Source organism: Eupeodes corollae, chromosome 1, assembly GCF_945859685.1.
Source record: "Eupeodes corollae chromosome 1, idEupCoro1.1, whole genome shotgun sequence".
In the NCBI taxonomy this organism is placed as follows: Eukaryota; Metazoa; Arthropoda; class Insecta; order Diptera; family Syrphidae; genus Eupeodes; species Eupeodes corollae.
Window position 1 is genome coordinate 221,368,284 of NC_079147.1, and position 6,063 is coordinate 221,374,346.

A 6,063-nucleotide genomic window follows, 5' to 3' on the forward strand; every position below is an offset into this window, starting at 1 on the left:
TTATTTTTTTTTGGTTTTTCTTTAAATTAATTTTAAAATAATTTCGCTAGTGTTATCGTATTGATTTTCTCTTAGGATTTCTTAAAATTTACTTGATCTTTTGTTGGGGTGACCATATTGATTTTTTTTTTAAGTCCTTAAAATAATTTCAATATTACTCTTTTCTGGTGTTACCATATTGTTTTTTTTTATAATTTTTTTTGATATTGGATATAGTTGAGGTTGAGAATTAGAGTTTCTTTTTAAGGTGTTCTTTTTGTTAGTATTGATCGTTTTAAATTTTGTTTTATTTTAATTGGACATAGTTGCCATCGTTGGTTGATTCAGTTAAAAGGGTGGTTTTATTTTTCAACGGTTTTAAATACAATTTTGTTGTAGTTTTCTTGTGGGAAATATTTTTGATAGGATGGATATTAATAGGCTTTCCAAAGAAGAACTCGTTTATGAGTTGCGGGCTAGGGGCCTGAAGGAAGGGTCTAAAGTTGATGAGATGAGGATGACTCTCAGGGCTAGTCGTATGCTGGAACGAACTGGTTCAATTTCTTCGGATAGTCCCCACTATCCATATTCATTTGAAGAGGATTCAAAGGCAGTTAGGGCGAAAGTTTTAGAAATTAGGGATTTGCTTCCGAATGTGTCGAAAAATCCGAAGTCGTCGGATTATCAGAAAGTGTTGACAAAAATCGAGTGGTCGTTGGGTAGGATCTCTAGGGCTAAGGCCGAATCGTCGGATGAGGTTAACGAGGTAGCGGATTTAAGGGGGGAAATTTTGCTTTTGATGGCGAAATTGTCCGAGGTAGAGGAGGTGATGGAACCTCCTAAAAATGTTAATAATAATAATGATAATAATCAATCAACAATGTCGACAGCAGATTTGGAAGCGCCAGCTGCGTCAGTCGGCCAACGAACGAGCTCTAGTGGGTTCCAAATACAGGGTGATGCACCCCGTGACCGGAACCCCGAGCGACCTTACAAGTGGAACGTGCAGTTCTCTGGTGAACGGTGTGGTTCATCAGTGAACTCTTTTATTGAAAGAATAGAAGAATTAAGGGAGGCTCGCGGTGTTTCGGAAGAAGCAATTTACAGGTCGGCGGTGGATTTGTTTACTGGGAAGGCGCTCCTCTGGTTTAGGGCGATTAGGGACACGGCTTCAACATGGAAAGAGTTGGTTAGGGAATTGAAGTTGGAGTTTTTGCCCTCCAACTATGATGATCTCTTGTTGGATGAGTTCAGGCGTCGAACCCAGGGTAAGGAAGAGTCAATAGGCATGTACGTTGCGCTCATGCAGACTCTCTTCAAACGTTTTTCGGAGCCTCTGAGTGAGAATAGAAAGTTGGCTATTCTCATGAAGAATATCGCTCCATTTTACCAGACACAGCTAGGTTTAGCTGACATTAAGTCAGTCAATGATTTGGTGGCCTTGGGCAGAAGGCTGGAAACCATTAGGGCAAATGTCGAGTCGTTCGTTCCTCCACCCTCTTATCGCAACAGGTCGGCTTTGGAGCCGGATGTTGCTTATATCGCCTCGGTATCGGATACTCGAGTTGTGGTTAATCCTGATCCCCCTCCGAATAGAAACAATCGTTGTTTTAAGTGTAACCGGGAAGGCCATTTCGCTAATTCCTGTTCCGCTCCTAGGCGCTGCTTTGGTTGTGGTACTGTAGGGACCACAAGACAAAATTGTAGACGCTGCTCGTCGGGAAACGGGCAACGGACTCTTGGGCCAGCAGGACAAGAGCGCCGGCGTCAGAGTTAGGAAGGTTGCCTGCTGGCGACCAGTTGGCTTACAAAGTTAGGTTAGGTTTCACGTTAGATTCAAGCGGTACAGATAGACGTCCGTTTTTAGGAGTTAATATTTATGGTTTTAGGTTTTTAGGATTACTAGATTCTGGAGCATCGCGAACGATTATTTGTAGGGACGCATGGCATGTTTTAAAAGATTTAGGATTACAATTAGATAGTTCAAATATTAGGGAAGTTCATTTAGCAGATGGTGCAGGTATAGGAGTTTTAGGAATAGTTAGAATACCCATTGTTGTAGAGAGTAGGTCAATTTTGATTGAATGCTTAGTCATTCCCAACCTACCGCATGCTTTGATTTTGGGTGCCGATTTTTGGGCATTATCGGGTATAGTCCCGGATTTACGTTCAAACATGTGGAGTTTTTCGAACCAGGAGATAGTGGCTTCGATAGATACTACGTCTATCACAGAGGAGTCTGAGTTAGGCGAGGATCAGAAAGGGAAACTTAAACATTTAGTCGAGAATGCTTTCAAGAATATGCCAGAGGGATTAGGGGTAACAACAATGGTAGAACATGTCATTAAAACTTCGTCTGAGCCGATTAAACAAAGGTATTATCCGGTTTCACCGGCAATGCAGGAACATATAGATAGATCACTTCAGGAAATGTTGGAAGAGGACGTCATTGAGAAATCAAACAGTCCATGGGCTTCCCCAATTGTTCTCATTAGGAAAAAGGATGATAGTTTTAGGTTTTGTGTCGACTTTAGGAAGGTTAACCAGGTGACAGAAAGGGTTGCGTATCCGTTGCCGATAATTTCGGCTATTTTAGATAAACTTAGGAATGCCAAATTTTTAACATCGTTGGACATTAAGTCCGCTTATTGGCAGATACCAATGGCAATGGAATCGCGGTAATACACTGCTTTTACGGTACCTGGTAGGGGTCTATTTCAATTCAAAAGAATGCCTTTTGGATTACACAACGCGCCTGCAACATGGCAGCGTTTCATCGATAGTGTGTTAGGGCCTGAGTTGGAACCATTCGTTTTCGTGTATCTGGATGATATCATTATCGTCACAGATACATTTGAAAAACATTTAGAGATTTTAAGTGAGGTTCTTAGGAGATTACGAGATGCGGGGCTGAAAGTAGGCCGCGACAAATGTAATTTTTGTAGACCTTCTCTTAAATTCTTAGGTTATGTAGTCGACAAAAACGGGTTACACGTAGATCCCGAAAAAGTTGATGGTATGATCAAAATACCAGCACTTAAAAATGTAAAACAAGTTAGGAGTTTCATAGGGACAGTTTCATGGTACAGACGCTTCGTACCGAATTTCGCAACACTAGTTAGGCCTTTAACAGATTTGTTAAAAAAGAGTAGGAAATTCGTTTGGTCACAAGAATGTGAAGATAGTTTTCGTCAAGCAAAGGAATGCTTAATCACGGCTCCAATTTTGACATGTCCAGATTTCAAGCTTCCATTTGTCGTTCAGACAGATGCATCCGACTACGGCATCGGGGCCGTACTCACCCAAACATTTGAAGAGGGGGAAAAAGTAATTTGTTACTTAAGTAGGTCACTCAATAGAAGTGAAAGAAATTATTCCACTACGGAAAAGGAATGTTTGGCAGTTTTATGGGCGGTCGAGAAGTTACGACCTTATATCGAAGGAGTTCGGTTTACGGTCGTAACAGATCACTATTCTTTAATTTGGTTGAGCAATCTCAAAGATCCACAAGGTAGACTTGCACGTTGGGCAGTTCGGCTGCAACAGTTTGATTTTGAAATCATTCATAGGAAAGGGAAAGAACATATAGTACCAGACATGTTATCTCGGGGAGTTCCAGAGTTAGCTGGGATTTCAGATGAGGATAAGGACCCTTGGGTGGCTAAGATGGTTTCGTCAGTTGAGTCTAATCCGTTAGCTTTTCCGAATTGGAGAGTAGACAATGGCAGGTTATACAAATTTGTAAAGTCAAATCATGTGATCGTGCACGACAATAACGAAGAGTGGAAGTTAGTAGTCGGAAAGAAAGATAGGTTAGGAGTGTTGAAAGAGTGTCACGATAGTCCACTAGCAGGGCACATGGGGGTTAGGAAAACGTTCGCGAGAGTAGGAGCTAAATATTATTGGCCTAAGATGAGAGTAGACGTCACCAAATATGTTAGGAAATGTAGTATATGCCAACAAGTGAAACCGATCAATGACAAGCCAGCCGGTCTTATGACTGAGAGAGTAGGAGCATCATCTCCTTGGGAGATGATTAGCGTAGATTTAGTAGGGCCCTTACCTAAGTCCAACAGAGGATTTATGTATATTTTAACAGTAGTAGATTATCTTACCAAATTTCCCTTATTGTTTCCGCTCAGGACAGCCACCGCAAAGGCGGTATGTAAAGAGTTAGAAGATAATGTTTTTCTGTTATTTGGAGTTCCCAAAATTGTCATTTGTGACAATGGTCCGCAGTTCAAGAGTAGGGAGTTGAGGACACTTTGTGAAGGTTATTCGTCGATAATTAGGTTTACTCCGCATTACCATCCACAGGCTAATCCTGCCGAAAGGATTAACCAAATTATCAAAACAACCTTAAGAGCGTACGTTTCAGAGAATCATCGAGTCTGGGATTCTCAGTTAGCTAAGGTAGCTTGTGCTATACGCACATCCCAACATGAAGTTCTAGGTGTTAGTCCGTACTATGCGAACTTTGGGAAAGAGATGTCAACGAGTGGGAATTACGAAGGTATTAGGAGTGAGAGTATTGAAGGAAATAGTAGAGTCGAAGGAGGAACCATTGAAGAACGGTTCAGGAAGTTGAGATTAGAGATAAATTAAAAGTAGCGGTTAAGAAATCCGCCGAGACATACAATCTCAGGAGGAGAGATACTCAATATCTCCCGAACGACCTCGTATGGCGAAGGAATTTTGTTTTATCCGATGCTGCTAATTACTATGCAGCTAAATTGGCACCAAAGTTTGTGGGCCCGTTTAAAATCTCTAAAAGGTTATCTCCTTGGACTTATGTTCTTGTAGATGACAACGGCAAAGATCGTGGCACTTGGCACATAAAAGATCTGAAGCCATTTACGTCGTTATCGGAAAATGAATAAATATTGGAAGTCCCTTTTTAAGTAATGTTTCTATCTCGTGATTATTAAACGAGAGAACTTTTTTTTAGTAATCTTGTTTGTGTTATGAACAAACACCTTTTCAAATAAGAAAGGGTGGGATTTGTTGCGTTATAAATGAACGCAACAATTTCTTTAAACATTTAATTTTAATTAAAGTAGAAAAAAAATGATGCATTTTACATCCACTTGCACACTTGTTTTTGTTTACAATTTTCGATCTGACAACTGTCATATTCCTTCTACACGAGGATGAGAGAGAGCGGGACGGCCATAGTCCTTCTGACCATGGTTCTCTCTGTCATTTTCGTGAGGAAAAAAATACCAAGTCTCGTTTCAGGTTTCAAAAGAAGGATGGTTTCCATGGAAGTGAAACCAAACCAGATGGACGGTCTGGTCCAGACGTAAAGTTTCATGAGAAGTCACTCCAAGTGGAGAATGGCCTACGGCCCAACTTTAACTCTTTAGAAAACTTTTTTTTTGTAAATTTATATTCTTTAATTATTAATTTAATTAATTAATTTAATTATTTTGTTCATGTTGTTAATCATTTCTAACGTCAAGCATATTAAAAAAAAATTGAAAGAAGAATTGTAATACAAAAAAAAAAAGATTTCATAAATTTTTGGACGATTAAGTTTCGGGAAACTTAGTTCGGGGTTTAATTAGCAGATACCAATTTGTAATTATCTTTTTTTCTTTCGCGCGGTTGTTTTGAAGATAAAGTTAAATTTAAAGTTAAAGTACAGATTTTTCTCGATCTTAAATTTCATAGTCATTGTTCGATATCAAGGTAGAAAGTGGGGCTGGCTGAATGCAGCTCCTGGAATCGTCGTGACCTGGAACTGAATCCAGCGGGCGGCGAATTCCAGGATGACTTGCATTTAGCTGTGAGAGAAGAGCGAGTAAGCGGGATCGCGAGAATTTCATCACAAGTTGAGATCAACATGCCGATCTCCGATTGGCTGTTGATGATGTGATTGAAATCCGCCACTCCATATTGGCTGAAAGCTAAAATGGCGGGAGAGGTAAAGAAGAGATAGGACAGATCTTGAGATCTGGCCGTCAATTCTTGTCAAACTTTCAAGGAGTGCAGATAACAAATTTTTTTGAGAAATTCGAACAAAGAGTGTGAAAAAAAAGAGATTGAGAAAAATTACAAAAAAAAAGTGTCGGGACTGAGGAA